Source organism: Sceloporus undulatus, chromosome 2, assembly GCF_019175285.1.
Source record: "Sceloporus undulatus isolate JIND9_A2432 ecotype Alabama chromosome 2, SceUnd_v1.1, whole genome shotgun sequence".
NCBI classification, from domain to species: domain Eukaryota; kingdom Metazoa; phylum Chordata; class Lepidosauria; order Squamata; family Phrynosomatidae; genus Sceloporus; species Sceloporus undulatus.
The window spans coordinates 99,882,283-99,902,472 of NC_056523.1; positions in this window are offsets into that span (position 1 = coordinate 99,882,283).

Below are 20,190 nucleotides of genomic sequence, written 5' to 3' on the forward strand. Positions count from 1 at the left end.
GCAGTGCCGCGGGAGCCAGGAACAACAGCTGGGGAAAGGGGGAGGAGGGATGTGACCAGGTGAGAGTGGCACGCTATATAGCCGGCTCGCCGGTGCCCTCCCCGTCCCGCCCCGAACAGAGGCCAGCGGACATTGTGTTGTGTTGTTGCTGCTACTGCGCCTCCAGGGCCCTGGTTTGTTGAGTCGACCCTATGCAACTGTGCAGCCTGGAGGATGCCGGCCTGGACCATCTGCAGCGCAGAAATTGCACAATTGTGCAGCTGCGTAGTGGAGATAAGGGGTTTGGGGTATTGCTAGCTGAGCCATAGCAGCAGGGGAATGACGCTGTTGTTAGTCTTCCTCTGCCTTGGCTTTTTGATGTCATTAGGGGGAGAGATAACAGACATGGGATGCGGTTTGCATGGGGAGGTGGTTGGTAACTGTGATGCTGTAATTGGAGCTTCTATTGGAGTAGTGTGGGGCAGGGGGAGATATGGCGGTAGGAGCATGGAAGTACAACGGAAAGGAAGGCAAAATTGATGTTTAATATCTATCTCTCATTCCATCCACTCTCCTAACCAAAGAGAACTGTGGGTCAGTCCAGCTGTACCACAAACCCTGTCTCTGCTTCTGTGCAATGCCAGGTCTGTTAGGAATAAGACCCATATAATTTACAACCTCATTCAAGATAAGAACTGCGACCTGGCTTGCATTACTGCGACCTGGCTTGGGCCTGAGAGTGAAGCAGTGTGGGCACAGGCCCTTCCAGTCGGGTACTCAGTTAAGGACCAGATCAGGTTAGGTGGGCGGGGTGGTGGTGTTGCCTTGGTTTATAAGAACCCCCTTCCCTTAACCAGGAACCATGTCCGGAAAACTGACTTCATCGAGTGTATTTACCTGACCCTGAAGGCCAGGGACAGACTGGGGATTCTGTTGGTCTACTGTCCACCCCGTGCGCTAACAGACTCCCTAGCCGAGCTGACACAACTGGTCTCGGAATTGGTGTTGGAATCCCCTAGGCTTCTTGTACTGGGGGACCTCAACATCCCTTTCGAGGCCAGTCGAAATCCAACAGGTGCGTGCGGCTTGGGAGTTCATGGCTACCATGACTATCATGGGCCTGTCACAATTGGTCTCAGGGCCCACGCATTGCGCTGGTAATACTCTCGATGTTATCTTTAGTACGGACATGGATATTCCGTGGGCAGAGGTCTCTAATATCTCTGCCCTATCATGGACGGACCATTTCCTGGTCGAGGCTCGAATCAAGGCTTCTACCCAAATTCCCCCTGGGGGTGGAGGTCCTATTAAGATGGTCCACCCTCGAAGGCTGATGGAACCCAAAAGGTTCCAAGAAGCCCTAGAGGGTAATATGGTTGGAACTGATGGCGACTCTGTTGATGCCCTGACTAACATCTGGGACAGAGGTCTCTCCAGGGCTATACACAGTATCGCTCCCAAATATCCTTTCCGGCCTGCTTCCAACAAACAACCCTGATACACGGAAGATCTCAGGGGAAGGAAGTGGTCCGTGCAATGACTAGAGCGCAACTGGCAAAGACACCAGCACTTAGCCAACAAGATACTCCTTGAGTTTCTTTTGAAGGCTTACGGAGTGGCAATAAGTGCAGCAAAACATTCGTTTTATGCTGCATGTATTGCGTCCGCGGAGTCGCGTCCGGCAGAGCTGTTCAGGGTAGTGAGGGAGCTGACACAACTGCCCCCCTCCCTGAACCCTATTTTAGAACCATCTAAAGCCTGCTGCGATGAATTCAACACCTTCTTTGCAGATAAAAGGAACAGGAAGTGGACAAGATTCTTCGAAGTGTTAGGAAGACAACATGCTCTCTCGATCCCTGTCTTTCACGGCTGGCGGCCCAGGGGGGAACAGCAGTAACTTCTATGTTGCGCTGTATAATTAATTCATCCTTCAGGGAGGGGCGTTTTCCATCTAGCTTAAAATCAGCAGTAGTAAAACCTCTGCTAAAAAAGCCCTCCCTAGACCCCCTGATTCAGAATAACTATTGGCCTGTGTCACTGCTGCCTTTTCTGGGGAAGGTGATCGAGAGAGCAGTTGCTTTCCAGCTTCAAGGGATCTTGGAAGAAACAGATTTTCTAGACCCATTTCAAACCGGCTTCCGGGCAGGCTATGGAGTTGAGACTGCCATGGTCGCCTTAGTTGATGATCTCCGTCTGGGCATGGACAGGGGAAGCGTGTCCCTGTTAGTGCTTTTGGACATCACAGCGGCTTTCGATATCATTGACCATGGTATCCTTCTGCAACGCCTGAGGGAGTTAGTTATCAGAGGCACTGCGCTCCAGTGGTTCTGTTCCTACCTCTCGGGTAGATTCCAGATGGTGCAGCTGGGGGACATTTGCTCCGATAAGAGGGAACTAACATCTGGTGTCCCTCAAGGAGCTATTCTGTCCCCCATGCTATTCAACATTTACATGAAACCGCTGGGAGAGATCATCTGGAGACACAGGTCTGATGACCCAAATATGTTTCTCTGTGTCTCCGACTCATGCAGTGACTAGGGATGGCATCTCTTCTCTAAAGGCCTGCTTGGAATCGGTAATGGGCTGGATGAGGAAAAACAAACTCAGTTTGAATCCAGCGAAAACGGAAGTACTAGTGATAGGCTCTCCCGGTCCGGGTAGTGAAATTTGTCCACCTGTCCTGAATGGGGTCACGCTGAAGGACTCAGTCTGCAGTTCAGGGGTGCTTTTGGACTCGTTGCTCCAGTTGACTTCTCAGGTGGATGCGACGGTCAGGAGCACCTGCTACCAGCTTTGGCTGATACGCCAGCTGTGACCCTACCTAGGCCGGGGGGACCTTGAAACAGTGGTACATGCTCTGGTAACCTCTCGGTTGGATTTCTGTAATGCGCTCTACATGGGGCAACCCTTGTACCAAATCCGGAAGCTTCAGCTAGTGCACAATATGGCAGCAAGGTTGGTCACTGGATGTTTCAGGGCTGACCATATAACACCGGTTTTGCAAGATCTCCATTGGCTGCCTATTCGCTTCCAGGCACAATACAAGGTGTTGGTTATAACCTATAAAGCCCTAAATGGCTTGGGCCCAGATTACTTGGAGGACCGCCTCTCCCCATATAATCTGCTCCGCACACTTAGGTCCGCCGGGAAGAATTTGTTGAAGATCCCGATGGCGAGAGATGTGTCAACCTCGCAAAGGGCCTTTTTCATCTCGGCCCCTAGGATCTGGAGCACCCTTCCCGATGAGCTCCACTCCACCACCGCCCTGGATCTCTTTAAAAAGAGACTTAAGACCTTCTTGTTTCGGCAAGCCTTCCCAGATGCTCTTTGATATCATGTGACTCCCCCCTATATGTACTGTATTATCGACTACACTCAGCTAGCTTGGATTTGATGTAATGGTTTTAATTTGTATAATTTTAATGTTTTTATTGAAGTTTTATTTATGTATTGCAATTTTTAGTCTGTATTTTGTATTTTGTTATTGCAATTTTTATCTGTACACCGCTTTGATCACTGCAGAAAATAATAATAATAATAATAATAATAATAATAATAATAATAATAATTGCAAGCAAACCAGCCTGTTCTTCAGATTTGCTCAAAAGTTTAGAAATGAAGTTTAGCTAGACTCATCCCCCTCATGCTTATGCTGTTAGTATGATTACATCACCTCTTTAGTTAAACCTTGCCCACAATGGAATTTGTTAGAAATGTCAGTTCAGGTGGCATGTCCTTTGATGCTCCAGTACACTAAGCAATACTGAAAAATAAAAGTGAACTTAGATCATTGTTTTTGGCTCCTGCTAGTATACAAGTCAGGCATGAAAATTCATACACTCAAGTCAGGGGTAAAGAACAATAGGGGAATGCTGTGAGATGACAAGGTCAAATGGTGCCCAACTCCAGAGGCCTCTTGTGGCTGGAAGGAAGCTAATCAATATAGCTTTGGAAAGCTGAACATGAATGACAAAGAAAAATAAAAAACATAGAAGGAAGAAGTGAAACTGAAGTGGAGGCACAGCAAATAGGCCATGTCAGGTGATGCACTGAAATAGGAAAGGGTACAACAGATGCCATCCACTGTGCTCACTCCTGGACCCAGCTGGCTCTAGAGCCTGTTGAATAAAATAATATTTGGGATGAGTAGCCTTGCTAGCCAGGAAAACAAAACAAAACAAAGATCAAAACTTCCAGATTTTGAGCCTAGTATATCAGCAGCCCCTAGCAATCAGAGCTGAAGTCTGGTGTAGCAGGAGATGGAGATTTCTAGGCCTGATGGTTCAGTAGATACAGAAAATTGTTCTTCATCTCAGGCTCTGTATGTAGGCTTCCCAGAAGCATTATGGTGGGCATCACTGGGAAGAAAGTGCTGAGTTAGTTGAAAATTGGAGTTCCTTGGATCTACTTCCTAGGTGTACTTCCTCAGAAGCATGGACTTTTTCATTCCACGCACCTCAGGAAGGAGACCAGAGCTGTGAAAGCTTACGCTACAACTTCTTTCACATAGTTTATCTGAAAGGTACTACAAGATCCGTTTGCATACTATATTTATAAAGTTTCAACTGAAGTTTTAAATCACTGAAATGCTAGAAATTTGAAAACTAAAGGGAAATTTCTTAGGGAAGAGACAGAATTCTTATTTAGGGCCCAGTGCCCTCTTTTTGCCCCTGCTCACAAGGTTAGCAAATATAAGACACAACAAATATAAAGGTTTTAGGTGTGACTAATTTAAGTGCCTGAACATGGACATCTGGCAGATGCTGCAAGGAGGGCACAGTTTGATGGCCTCCACAATCATAGGCTAGATTTGGCTGGCTTGGCATATGGGTGACAAGTTGTAGCTCATGAAGAGGCAGATATAGAGGTTCCTTATGGCTCTGCCACCACTTCATGATCCCTCTTTAGAGATCTGCATGGATCTACCCTGCCACCCTCTTTGCAGCATGAACTATGCTGGTCACTTTTGGGCTAGGTAGGAATTTTCTTCCCTTTTACATGCCTTCCCCCCAATTACCCTACACTGATGGGACATTGTCAGTTGGCTCAGCTAGTGTCTATATATTATCATTGGCAGGTTATGGGGGGGATATCATATTTCAATGTACAGCTTGGCATCCTTTTGATGAAGGGTTGGGCTATGGAACCGCTTCCACAGATGGGGAGGTTTGGGAGGTGGGAAAATAGTCTCCCCTTGAGACTGACTGGTGGGGGGATTGCTTTCTCCTGTAAAGTCTGTAGAACATGGAGACAGTGCCCTTGGTTTACCTTCCAGTAAACGGCTGGCTGGGGAGCAACCCATGATATTGGATTGCCCTCAGGGTCAGGTGTTTTGTCCAAGGGAAGACTGGGGAGGTTGTCATAGGTTGACACCTGGGCATCAGCTGGACACTGATCAGATTGCTCCTCCCCTTTTGTTGCTTATCTCCAGCTTCAGTTTAAACAGGTTGTCCATCAAATAAAGTGGCTCTTGTTTAATCCAGTGTCTTGTGTCTGGTCTCATTATTTTGTGCTTGGTTATCAATTGAGTATCTCACTCTATGCAATTCTAGAAACAGGGGAACATTTCATGGTTGCTTCCTTTTGTTAGAATTCTTACAGGAATCAGAGCCCTCATTTTTCTTTCCCTATAGGTACTCCCCAGGCAATACTTCAAGGCAGATTCCACAGTTTCAAGGAGGGCAGGTTCCCAGTCAATTGCCATCTTTCTACAGTGCTTTGATGGTGAACTATAGAGCTAGGGTTCATCCACTGCTCCTCCTCTGGGACCTGACAGTAAAGTTTGGGTACTTGTACAATGTTCCCTCTCCCAGCAACCTAGACTTGTCTTTCTGCTCCAGCATACTGTTTCTGGCTCTGAAGATTCCTACTTTTTAAACTGAGATAGTGCCTTAAAAGAAGGGAAAGCATAATTCAAATGGTCTATCCACAGCAGCCTTTTAACAACAATTGTTTTTGTTTCATTTTTTCTCTTTTGCTTTACAGATAGATGTGTGGAGTACTTTGAACAATCAAAAGGGAGCCCCACCTGTCAAGGAAAGCTGATTAAAAGGCAGTGCCATGTGAAAGTGCAAGAAGGAAGTGTGGTGATGCAAGACCTTGAACTCTTCCAAAGGATTAGAAAGAATGAATAAATAGAGACAGCTTTTAGTTTGTCAGAGGGAGCAGCCAATGAGTGGAATTCTGCCTTGAATGTCCTTGGTGGGTGAAGAACCAGATTGGAGTTGGTTCAAGTAACGATGGCACTACACACTTAAGTGACAAAAATTGGAACATGTGAGGCCAAGCAGCGTAGGAATGTGGTCAAGATGGCAAAAGTTATTAGCAAAGAGAAACAGACAAGCTACGTGAGGCTGCAGCAGTTTGCTTTTGCCTGAACCTACTGATAAGGGAAAGATTATGTCCCCTCCTATCCTCTCGCTGTGCTTGCTTGCAAGCCACCTTTGCACTTTGAACTCAGTTTGTAATTGAAGAGGAGAAATGAAGAAAGTGGGGGAGGAGAAGGTAGGAACTGGGTAATTGTAAAAACAGCCAAAAAAGTGGGACAACAGAGGATAATTAGGTTTATCCTTATCAAATTAGTACAGCTGGAGGGTATGCACCAACTGGGACTCCAAGGAGATGGCATTCTATAGTTTACTACTACTATCTCTTTTTCATAGTATCCATGACATAGTATATGCCTCACACTGATGAGAGCACCCAGTTCCCAAGCAGATCTTAATGACCAGGGTGTGTGTGTGAGCCCTGCACATCCCTTGCATATTCATGGCTGTGACTTCTCTGACTGAATATATCAAATACAGTCTTCCTCTTTTCCTATTCCCCTCAACTTTACCAAGCATCATTATCTTTTCTAGTGAGTCTTTTCTTCTAATGATATGGCCCAAATATGACATCCCCAATTCAGTCATTTTTGCTTCTTGGGAGAGTTCAATTTGCACCAGGACACATTTATTTGTCTTTTTAGCAGACCATGGTATTCACAAAACTCTTCCACAGAACCACATCTCAGGCAAGTTGATTTTCTTCTTATCAGCTTTCTTCACTGTCCAACTCTCACAACCTTACATAGAAATGGGAAATACGATGGATAGACAATCCCAATTTTAGTATTCATTGATATATTTTTACATTTCAGGATCTTGTCTAGTTTTTTCATAGTTGCCCTTCTAATTCTTCTTCTTATTTTTTGACTGTATTAGTCTCCATTCTGGTTGATGATTGAGCCCAAGTATGCAAAATACTGTTTCAATGTCTTTACCATCTGCTTTAAAATTATGTAGATCTTCAGTGGTCGTTATTTTTGTTTTCTTGATATGCAGCTGTAGACCTTTCTTTGCACTTTCTGCCTTGGCTTTCTTCAATAATCTTTCCAAATCTCTGATATTTTCTGCTAATAGTATGGTATTATATGCATTTTGTATACTGTTGATGCTCCTTCCTCCAGTTTTCATGCATTCTTCTTCCGAGTCTACCTCTTATTTTCATATGATGCTTTTGGCATATAGGTTAAATAGATAGGGTGATAGAATACAGCCTTGCCTGACCCCTTTTCCAATGGGAAACAATTCTCTTTCTCCATACTCTGTCTTAATTGTAGCCTCTTGTCTTTAGTGCGGGTAACACATCAGGATTTTCAAATGTTGCAACACACTCATTTCTATAAGACTAATCCATAGTTTCTCATGATCTACAGTATGTGATCAAATGCTATGCAGTCTTACCTGGTGTGTGATAAACTAAGAGTTGTCTATAAGCATAGTTGGTGTGTTAGTACTGATTTTATCTCCTAAAGTAGTCATAAGACCTGTAGCTATAAGTAACAACATTAAGTGTAAATGATCAGTGTTTTAACCCTCTTTTTAAATTGACCTGCTGTTTCAATGGTTCCCTTTTGTTTGTGTCAATGTAATGAAAAATTCAACAAGTGTCCAATGTCTTTATTGAGCATATTAATGCTTCCAAAGCAAAAATCAGCCTTGCAGATAATTAAAAATCTTTTTATGGAGCTATAAAGGTTTCTGATGTACAGAACAGTTTGAAAAAATGTATCTGGCACCTCACTTACATGGAGCCGTTGCAGATTTCAGGAAATTCACATATCCTATGGGATTTTAGAACATGGGTGGAAAAGAAGCCTCATAGAATCATAGAATCATAGAGTTGTAAGAGACCACAAGGGCCATCCAGTCCAACCCCATGCCATGCAGGAACTCTCAGTCAAAGCATCCCTGACAGATGGCCATCCAGCCTCTGTTTAAAGACCTCCAAGGAGGGAGGCTCCACCACTCTCCGAGGAAGTATGTTCCACTGTCTAACAGCTCTTACTGTCAGGAAATTCCTCCTAATGTTGAGGTGGACTCTCTTTTCCTGCAGTTTGCATCCATTGCTCCGTGTCCTGTTCTCTGGAGCAGCAGAAAACAAGCTTGCTCCCTCCTCAACATGATATCCCTAAAATATTTAAGCAGGGCTAGCACATCACCTCCTAATCTTCTCTTCTCCAGGTTAAACATCCCCAGCTCCCTTTGGATATACTCCAGTTTCTCAATGTCCTTTTTTAATTTTGCTGCCCTGAACAGGATGCAGTATTCCAGGTGAGGCCTGACCAAAGCAGAATAGAGTGGCACTATTACTTCCCTTGATCTAGACACTATACTTCTATTGATGCAGCCTAAAATCACATTGGCCCTTTTAGCTGCCGCATCACACTTATGTTCAACTTGTGGTCTCCTAGATCCTTTTCACACGTAGTCTCATTCAGCCAGGTGTCTCCCATCCCATACCTATGCATTTCGTTTTTCTGCCCTAAGTGCAGTACCTTACATTTCTCCATACTGAATTTCATATTGTTAGCTTTGGCCCAGCTTTCTAGTCTATTCAGGTCATTTTGAATTTTGATCCTGTCCTCTGGAGTATTAGCTATTCCTCCTAATTTGGTTTCATTTGAAAATTTGATAGGTATGCCCCCAATTCTGTCATCCAAGACATTGATAAAGATTTTGAATAGCCCACTGGTCACTTCCCTCCTGGATGAAAAGGAGCCATTGTTGAGCACCCTTTGGGTTCGACTAGTCAACCAATTACAAATCCATGTAACAGTTGCCTTGTCTAGCCCACATGATCAAAAGCTTTGCATTCCTTTTAAAAATCTCCCTTTACATGTGATTTCTTACTGTATTTGGATGTGGAACAGTTCAGTGAAGACTGTCCTTTCTTTTTTTCTTAATGTATCTATCTGCTTCTGTTACCTTTCCAAGTCTAGTAGAAATAGGCTACCAAACACTCAAAAGCTACATGATTGGTCAAACTGAAGCCCAGATCCATTGTAATTGAATGTCAGTACACTGTAGACCCAAGTAAACTATGGGATGAAACAAACCACCATGAAAGGGTAGCTTCATATCACCCCCGTGAAAGCTGGATTGGGGCTGCGACCACCACACACTGTGGACCCAATCTGCCTTTTTGCCAGCCCAAAAAGAAGCAGCAAAGAGCCACTCCTTTTGTGCCAGCAAAGAGCTGGCTTTTCCATGCATCACAGTTTTAAGGTGTTCCGGCAGCATGCAGTGTCTAAATGTCACGCCACCAGAAAATCTGGAAGCCAGCCTATGTGCAGGCAGATGGACAATGTGAAGCCAGTTTCTGGGCATCTTGGGGGCATACGTCATGTGTATGCTACATCCCCAAGCTGGCTAGAAGCTGGCTTTTTATGCCGGTCTGTTCCAGCTTTAAGATAAGCATACTATGGCAGTTTGTGTGGACAATGCATCCTAGCAGCATCAGGGGGTGAGGTGAAACAAATGAGACTCTCTTGGCTCTCCTGTCTTTTAGGTCATCCTCTCTCAGAAATGTCATCGGCAGTGACCATTTCACTTGGTTATTTTCATTTTGTATGAAAGTGATGATATTTGATTAGCCTCCTCTTTGCTGTCTCTTTTATATCAAGTGTGTCAAATTTTTAAGTCATTGTGGGGCAATGTGTGACTCTCTAGATGCTGTTGGATTGAGACTCCCATCAGTTCTGGGTATCAAAACCAACACTGTGGGATTATGAGAATTGCAACCCAACTTCTGGAGGGTTGGATGATTTCTTCACTTCTATTGTGGGTCATTATTGTAGACTAAGAACTGAATGCTCCAGTGGACAAGTAATGGATGAATGAATAAAAAGAAAATTGAAAACGTGGTGTGCCTGATTTATTTTTCTTTTATTTGCATCAGGGAATCTAGAAACAGCAAAAGTGGGAACAGAAGGACATTCCTGCTGGTTAATCCCCTGAGTATCATAATTTAGTTTTGTAATTTGACCCTTGGTTAGGTTCTTGATAGGGTGGGATTGATAGTTCTGGACTCAAGCCAAGGATTCTATTCATGTTTACTGGGGAAAACAAGAGAAGAGAGTCCCACTAAGTTCAATGGAGTTTACTTCTAGCTACATTTGGATAGGAACTTCCCAGTAAAGTCTAAAGAATAGGAGGAAGAATGGGTAATTATGACTCTCTAGTCAACAATGTGGCCATGGACTTTTGAGTTTACCACATACATTCAATTCTCTATACAGGTGAGCATCTGTGCACTCCAAAAATAAGATCAGATTAGAAATCCAAATATATTTTCAGTAACCATGAAAGGATGCTATGGTTGCTTTTGCAGAGCTTTCCAGATGATTTTGTTGTGTGTTTGCCATATATGATGCACAACAGAAAATCCCACCTGTCAAGGTGTTTGGCTTTGGCATCTTTACATGGGAACTGAGCAATAATTTATTGAAATGTATGAAGGCTAACAGACTTATCTAACTGCAGTTAAAATAACTTACTGAATTATTCATTTAGTGTTTGAAATTATGATTGTGGGAACAAATTAGCTAACTGAAAACTGGAAATTAATGTTGCTCATTAATAATGCATTGATTTGGAGAAGGGTGCTGGTGGAGCAGGTGGTTTGGTTCATGGCATACAAATGTGGAATTTTCTGTCTGATGAATATTCTTCAGATGACACCATTGCACAGGAGAGCAGAGAGCATTATGCATAGTGCTTGGCGTAAGGTGGCTTTGGGGGATTGTAATAGCCTTATGATAATCAAATCAATGTGTTTGCTTTTGTTGTGTGCGACTGTTTTTCAGAGTCTCCCCCCCTCTTTCTGTGTTAGAAGCTTTCATTCCCATATGAATGTCAGTTCTGTCAGAAACATGATTGACTACTGCCTGGTATTGGGGCACAAATCGAAGGCCAGTTTTGGTCTTCATTTGATGGACAGTCCTTTCTTGCAGAGTTGAACTAAACCAGTCTCTGGAAGCAATGAAGTGAGTGAGATGTCAATCAGAGTGACAGCGGCAAAAAGCTAAAAAAAACCTCCAACCCCAAAGGGCAAAAGTATATCAGAAGATGCATGTGTGGGGCAATATGGGTAGCAAAACCTCTTTTTCAACTGACACCATTGTATCTTCAAAGCCTTATCCCATGGAGTTGCTTTGATTGATCAGGTGTTTGTTAAAATCTGGCTCACAGGAGAATGTGAGCCACTCAGCAGCCCTCTGTGAAGAAGGTGCCCACCATGTTGGAGATACTGGTGCTTTCTGCACCGCCATTTGGGACGTCCTCCGGACGTCCCATTTTAAAAAAGGGACGTCTCTTATAGACGCCCCTGGGCCTAGTACGGACTCCGTCCGTACAAGATGGCGCCGGCCCTTCTACATGGCCGGCGCCATCTTTGAGTATCGGACGCTGAGCGTCCGTACGCGTCGCGCCGCTTGTGACATAGCGAGCGCGCCCCTGGCGCCTCGCTACGTCGCAAACGCGACGGAAAAAGAAGCTCCATTTTGGAGCTTCTTTTTCGGTCCGCGCGGGAGTCGGGCCGTGTGAAGGCTCCGGCTCCCCCGCGGACCTACTGGTGGCGGCGGCAGACCGCCGCAAAGCGGCGGTCTGTACCCCACCACTGTTTGCTCAGATTGACTTGGACACTAAAATGGATAGAGGTCTGGTGAGCATAACCTTGGCCCCTGATTGTCCAATGATAATGGCTACTTTTTAGTTGCTGCAAACTGCAAATAAGGACACGATTCTTTGAGAGGCAAGAACCTTATCCTTTCTTGCTCATTAAACAGACCTGAGGGGTACAGGCTAAGTGGGAAAAGAAATTGATTAATGCTTTTTTACAACAAGGGAAGGTCCCAACAACCTCAAAGCAAGCTGTTTTAAGACCTCAACTCCAAACTGCCGGGACCTCTCCTGTCCTCCAGGGATTCTAAAAAAATATTGACTTTGGATTTAAGATTACACCTGCAAGTTTCTTTAGTACTCTTGGATGCAGCTCATCCAGCCCTGGAGAGTTGAATTGATTTAGAGTAGCTAGGTATTCCTTTATTATCACTTTACCTATTCTATGCTGCAATCCCCTAACTGCATCATTTGTTCTATATTATCACTTAGAGAACTGCATTCATTTGGAAGAAGACTGAAGCAAAGAACGTAATGAACAGTTCCTCCTCCTCTCTGTCCCAGTTAACATTTTACCATTTTATCTATACAGTGGCCCTACCCAGTGGCATCATTAGGGGGGCACGAGGGGTGCGGACCACATTAAGAAAGCAGTAGAACAGGGAGATCCCCATACTGAGAACTGGACATATAACCAACATTCCCACAGCATCCGTTTCCTGCAGCATTAAGATGATGGTGGGTCAGTAGGGTCTCTAGAGTGCATGCAGAGAAAATGAAACAGTAGCTACACTTGGCAGAGGAAAAATCAGTCCCATTGTGTGTATCGTTACAATGCAGTTCCTCCCCTTGCTTTAGTTCCCTTAGAGATGATTTGAAAGCCCTGAAAACTGGAAAGGTGTGTAGCTAATAGTTCCATTCATTCCAAAGTAAACCACACCATGGGCATTAATTGTGAGTAAATATAACAAAGACCAGACTCTCTCTCACTGCAAAGACAAAGACTATTTGAGCTTCAGGCTCTCTCTTTTTGACTATCAAAAAGACCAACATGCTGCTTATGATTAAAGGATAAGATACAATAAAGAGGGCTTACGCAGCAACTACAAATTTTGTTACTTCTTGCCCTCCATGTGATCTTCTTCAATGTACTTTGTGTTGTAAAGTCATGGTTCAATAGACCAAGTCAATTACTCTAATTTGACATCTCTATGTGGTGTTTTCAAATGTTTGAGTAATAGTCTGAAGGCATATAATAAAGCAACTTTGCTGATTTAAACAGGTCTGAGTCTGGTCAGTTTCTGGGGTGGGAAACTGTGTGGGAATAGTATACACACCAATCCAAATTCTGCTGAAGAATGGTGGGATAAACACATAATGAATAAAATATTTTTCATTGTGTTCACATGGCACATGTTCAGTACAGTACAATGGGGTGGGCATGTCCTGCTTTCATGCTGTAACAGAATCCTGCATGTCCATAGTTCAATAACCAGAGAGTATCCAATAACAGCCAGTCCAGAGTCAGAAGCTGTAAATCCACAAGTCCACAAGTCGCAAAGTCCACAAGATTAAAAAAAATAATAAAACAAACAAAACCAAGCTTCATTTATATACTGCTTCATACCGCCTAAACAATGTCTAAGTGGTTTACAACTGTAAGCTAATTTGCCCCCCAAAATCTGGGTACTCATTTTAGCGACCTGGGAAGGATGCAAGCCTCAGTCGAGCTATTAATTTGGGCAGGACATTCATCCAGTCTATTCTTCCAGTCAAGGTCAAATTCAGCTTGTTCTGTTGTTGAAGGTTGCTGCATATTTCCTTCCACAGAGATGTGTAATTATTATTGAATGGGTCTATATTTTTATTAGTAATCCATATTCCTAGATACCTGATTTTTCTGTTTATTTTTTATATATCCACATCTTCTCTTTGTTCAATTTGAACCCTGAAAAATTTAAGAAAGGCATTGAGGAAAATTCTAATGAGATGTATAAAATATTCTAGTCCTGAGGGAATAAAAACTCACTAGACTATACCAGTGTCTGTTATCAAGAGATCTAGAGGCTGAATTAGTCGATGATACAATGGGTGCAAGATGTGGGACATAATATTCTGTTTGAGAGATGGGAAAATGCATGGAAAAGAACCAACGTATTCACTGCATTACAAAATTTAAAAGAGAATTTTATCAAAATGTTTAACAGATAGTATTACATACCCTGGAAACTAGACAAAATATATAATCTCAATGACAACAAATTTTGGAAATGTCAGAACGAAATAGGTACATTATACCACATGTGGTGGACATGCCCCAAAATAAAGAAATTTTGGACAAAAATGCATACAATTATACAAAAAATGTTCAACTTACACTTTCCATTCAATTCAGAGATCTACTTACTCAATATAACTGCACTACTAAATAAAGAAGATGAGTTTAGATACTGGAGAATTTTATTATACCTAGTAACAAGTGTTAGGTTAGTTATAGAAAGGAAATGGAAAACAGAAGCTATACCATCTATAGAGGAATGGTTTCAAAAGATTAATGAGATATAGGAAATGGATAATGTTAATGCATTTAATAAATTTAATCAACACAAGACACTGAAAATGAATGGAAACTGATTGTTAAATACAGGACGGGGATATGGAATGTAAACTGTAATTTACTCTAATCCAGCCTAGACTAACAAAAGTGTGAAATATTTACCAAAAATTGATATGGGACAGTAAAAATGTCATGCAACATATAGACATAGTGTACAATGCTTGTAGACAAATGACAGTAAGTGGGTAAAAGACTTATGTAACAAATGTTTCAAGAGGTGCTGTGATATAAATAAGGTCAACCAGCAAGAATAATGTTTTTTAAAATTGCTGAATTAAGTTAGGAGGTGGCAATAAACTGATATAAAAGAGTTCATATAGGAACAAGGAGAAATGATTAAGAAGGGGGGAATGCGATGTCTGTATCTACAATATATGGTTGTGTGATCAGTGCATTAAAGATTAATAATTTACTTACCTTTAGGTTACATGTTATGATATGAGATGTATACATTATATAATATATGAGGTTAATTATGTTTGTATTTGTAAAACCATAGAAGCAGTGAAAGAAACAGGAAGTCGGAGAGGGAAAAAGGAAAAAAAGAAGTGAAGATAAGTTAAATAAGGACAACTCTCTTTTATATAGTAGACAGTGATTGTGTTAGAATGAAGTTTTATTTGTGTGTCAATGGATTGTGAAAAATTTGAATGAAAATATTAAACAAACAAACAAACAAACACTGAATCTCAGATATAAAAGAGATAAGTAGAGCAGTAAAAAAAAGCCACACCCTGACACACCAGGCCAGTCTGGATGAACCCTTATCCTACTTGTAACTGCTGGCTGGTGCTTTTGAGGGGATGAAAATTCTTTCCCTGGTACAAATTTCACAGCTACAGTACAAGTAAAAAACTGGATAGACAGCTTGTGCATATATGTTGGGTTCCAAAGTCCTCATACAGCAGGGATAGGAAATTTCTGTCTCTCCATATATTCTTGGTCTGTAGTCCTTTCAGTCCTAGCGGAGGAGTGATTGGTCTATATCATTCAATTTTTGACTATTTGTCTTGAAAAATAAGAGAGTGCCTTGATGTGATGTCAGGAAAGGGAGCCAGGCTTCTATAAACAGACTTTGCTTAATCATTTCCCTAATCAACCCATTATGCTACATTAATTTTTTAGCAAGGACTAATTAACAGTTTTCTGTAAACTGTCCATTTATAATGTATCCACTGTCCGGCCCTCCTGCCCCTCAATATTATGTTATTATCACTTAATGCTGCTAATGTTAGCAGAATAAGGTCCCTCTGTAACAGCAGATTTTGTGTGGCATCAAAAATATGTAGAAAGGCTATTAAATGGGAGCAGTATTTTCAAAAGGCAGAAAGACCCAAAACAGGGTTTCTCAGCCAGGGTTTCACGTAACCTTAAGGTTCCACAAGAGATCATTCAGAGTTCTGTGAGAGATTACGATTGGAGAAAAAAATGCTTTTGAGCTGTAGATATAATAATTTTTCTCCAGGGATTCCTTGACACCTGGAAATTATTTCAAGGGTTTCTCCAAGGCAAAGCGGTTGAGAGTCACTGGCATCAAATATTCTATCTTTCTGCTTTTCTGTCTGAAGAGTGGGGGATTAATACAGTAAGTAAGTAAGTAAGTAAATAAATAAAATATCTCTGAAATTCTGATCTTCCATTTTTCTCAGGAAATGTTTGGTTATTTCCAGACCCCCCCCCCCAAATTACATTTGAGTAAAGAAAGAGTACTGATGGAATCAAGAGAAGACCCATGCATATACATCAGGAATGATGATCTTGTGGCTGTCCAGATGTTGATGGACCACAACTCTGAGCAGCTCTGGCAAGCACAGCCAATGGTGGAGAATGTTGGGAATTTAGTACAACCCCTGGAGGGTTATAGGGTTCCCACTCTTGATGTCTATGCCTTGAAGGACACCAAATTTAAGCTCCCTTTTAAAGGAGCAACTGTCTCCAAGCATTCCCATCTGGAATCTGCCCGAGAGATAGAAACGGAACCACTGTAATGCAATGCCTCCAATCCGTAGCTTCCTCAGGTTTTCCAGAAAGATGCCATGGTCGATGGTATCAAAGGCCATTGAGAGGTCCAGGGGTACAAACAGGGGCACATTTCCCCTGTTGATAGCTAGATGAAGCTCCACTAAGGTGACCATGACAGTCTCAACTCTACATCCTGCCCTAAAGCCAGTTTGAAATGGATCTAGATAAGCTGTTTCATTCAAGACTACTTGGAGTTGAAGGGCAATAGCCCTCCCATTCACTATGCTCAAAAATGGGAGATGTGAGACTGGCCTATAGTTATTCCTATCCAGGTGGTCTAGGGAAGGCTTTTCCAGAAGCAGCTTTCCTACCGCTTCTTTAAACAAGGTGGGAACTGGCCTTCCCTAAAAGACGCATTATCAATATCTCTCAGAAGCATCGTTGTTACATCTCCACCTTGGACCACCAGCCATGAAGGGCAAGGATCAAGAGAGCAAGTTGTCTTCTTCACACTACCAAGGAGCTTGTCCACGTCTTTGGTACTCACAGAGTTTAACTGACCCAGTATAATCTTATTTATGGAGTTGCTGGACATCTCAGGTATCACTTCTGCTGTAATTCTGGTGTCCAAGTCGGCTCTCATTTGAAAGATTTTATCTGCAAGTGATTGTTTAATACACCACAGTAGGCTATTGTAGGATCTTACAATGGGTTCTGGGAGGCGGGTATCTGAGTTAGATTCCTCACCACCCTGAACAGCTCTGCTGGGTGAGAATTCACAGACACGATGCGAATTGCCACTCTATAGGAATCAAGGAAATCCCTATGACATGTCTTGTCAGATGGGAGTTGAGTTTTTTCCAGTGGTGCTCTAGTCATTGTCCAGCCCACTTAATATTTCTTAGTTCTTCAATATACCATAGTTTATGATTAGAAATGGGCTGGAAAGGATGCCTGGGAGCGATTGTGTCAAGAGCCTTGGTAAGATCACAGTTCCAAGTACTAACCAAAGCCTCAACAAAATCACCAACATTACCAACCATTAAACCCTCTAAGGCTTTCTGGAACCCTGGCCTATAGGTTCCATCAGCCATCATGGGCAGACCTTTCTGATTGGCCCTCCACCCCCCAACGGGGTGAACAGTGGCCTTTAGTCAAACTTGGACCAGGAAATGATCCATCCATGACAATGCAGTGATATTAACTACTTCTGCCCACAGTTCTACCTGTTCCGTACTAAAGACCACATCAAGGGTATCACCTGCACAATGTGTAGGCCCAGAGACTAATTGGGCTAGGCCCATGTTTGTCATGAAAACCATGAACTCCCAAGCTGCACCCGTTAGATTTGTTGAACTGGCCTCAAGTGGGATGTTGAAGTCACCCAGGACTAACAGTTGAGGCAACTGCAACACCAACTGCGAGACCAGTTGTGTCAGCTTTGCTAGGGAGTCTGTTAGACAATGGGATGGACAGTATACTAATAGAATCCTCAGACTATCCTTTGTCTTCAGGCATAGGTAAATGCAATCAATATGGTCTGTTTTCTGGATAGGCACCCTGGCCAAGGTAAGATTATTTTTATGGACTCACCCCCTTGCCCCCTTCCCCTTACCTGCTCATTGACAATTGGTAGGGCCTGAGCCCAAGTTACAGTACCATCCTCCCCCAGTCAGGTTTCCATAAAGGATGCCAGGTCGGCTTCTTCTTCCACCAGAAGATCATATACAGTAGTGTGAAGAAGGCTTGACTTTATAGATTTATAATACAATCTGAAGTTTCCTATAATAATAAATGTATATTGATGGTAAAATAACTGGAGTTGACTGTTGTGCTGTTCCACCTCCAGCTTAGGGGTGCACTTGAACCATGGGCCCATTCACAATAGATGATTATAGTACTATTATTCAATTTTAATTACCTGATTTAGTCCTATGAAATCCTGGAGTTTGCAGTTTAGTTATGCACTCAAGTTCTATCTGGGAATTCCTGAATATTTTAGGATTCCATGGGAGGGGAACATGGCAGTTAAAGTGGAATAATAGTGCTATAGTTGTCAAATGTGTATGGGCCCCTGGGCCTGAAGGGTTGGTGTATGTTTAATTGGCAGGGATGGAGATATCATCTGCCAACCCCTTAGGTTCCCTCTCAGCTTAGCTGCAGCCCCCACAGCAATGGGGTGCTGTTGGTGGCAAATAGATGTTCAAACAACAATTTTTTGAACTACTCGTCTCATAATGCAGAGTATTTAGGGTTGCTTGAATGGGCAATTTTAAGGACCATTAGCTCTGAACAAGACTACTGAAGATAAAAACCTGTTAGAACGAGTTTGTTAAAACAGATCATTGTTGCGGCCCTTCTTTGGGCAGTAGTTTTAGCCCCTCTTTGGGGGCATAATTGTGGTGGTTGTCATGATGAGCACCCCATTTGAAAATTTACCCACATTTCATTGTCATTGAAACTTATCAAAACTTTCAGAAAATTCTTCTATGATCAGATTGGGAATAGGGTAGTATCCAGAATAATATCCATATTAATATAGCTCACTTTCTAAGCATCATCATCATCATCATCAACAACAAAAAACCCTGGAGCTTCAGCTTCTTTCAAGCATGCATATATATATATATATATATATATATATATATATATATATATATGCTTGTTTATATGCAGAAGCCAAGCAGAACTTTTGAAGCAATGAATTAAAATGCCTTAATGGACAGGAAGCTACCCATGTGCTGTGACCTTGATGCACAATTAAATAGGTGATTTTTCTCCCCTAAGTTAAATGAAATGTTTCACGTTAGTGGGATGAGGTTGAGGAACCACTTGTATGAGCTTACAATCCTGCATTTTCTCACTAATTAATGACACAAAATAGTAGTGGAACAGATTTATTATTGTCAGCAAAGTCATTAATGGCCATGCCATTTATGAGTCAATGGCTTATTGGATGGGTAAGTGCTGCTAATTCTCAGTCTTGGGCTGAACATCAAGACCTTGATGTAGTGATTTAGCTTTTACACATCATTTACTAATGCCTCTATCTCAAGTTAATCTGTTTTCTTCTTCCATTTTAGTTTGAATTGTGGTAGGTTTGAAAATGACCCTGTTCGTGTACTGGAATCTTATTCTCACAGGTTGATCTTCACCTACCATTGCCATTTACAGACTTTGAGCTGAAATGAAAGTGTTATGCTTAACAAAAGAAAAGATGGTGGAACGCACAAGGTGGAGGTAATCTGGTACGAAATTACTGTTCAGAAGTGTCCCATGATGAAACGCTGCATGAGTTAAGGAACAAGTTTCATTTTCATTGCTGGGAAATGCAAGATGTAGAACAAAAAACAATCTCCTAGGTTCAATTTCTTCTCCTAGGTTTGTATCTGAGGGAGACAAACTCTTTTGAGGTGGCATTCTATTTTGGATGGACTCTTTTGCTTAGACTGAATTCTTTTCTGGCTGAGTAGATATGTGAATCTACTGTCAAAAATTCAGCACAAATTTAATTTTTACCACTTCAGCATTCAGTATATGTTAGCCACTTGGAACAACAGTATCAAAACATGCACAATCTTGGTTCCCAACTGACCTTCAACTTTAACTTATACTTGTGAGCCTTAACAACTGAAGTTAATGATCTCAAGTAGAAAAGGTCTGAAAAAGCCCTCTATATGTGTGGAA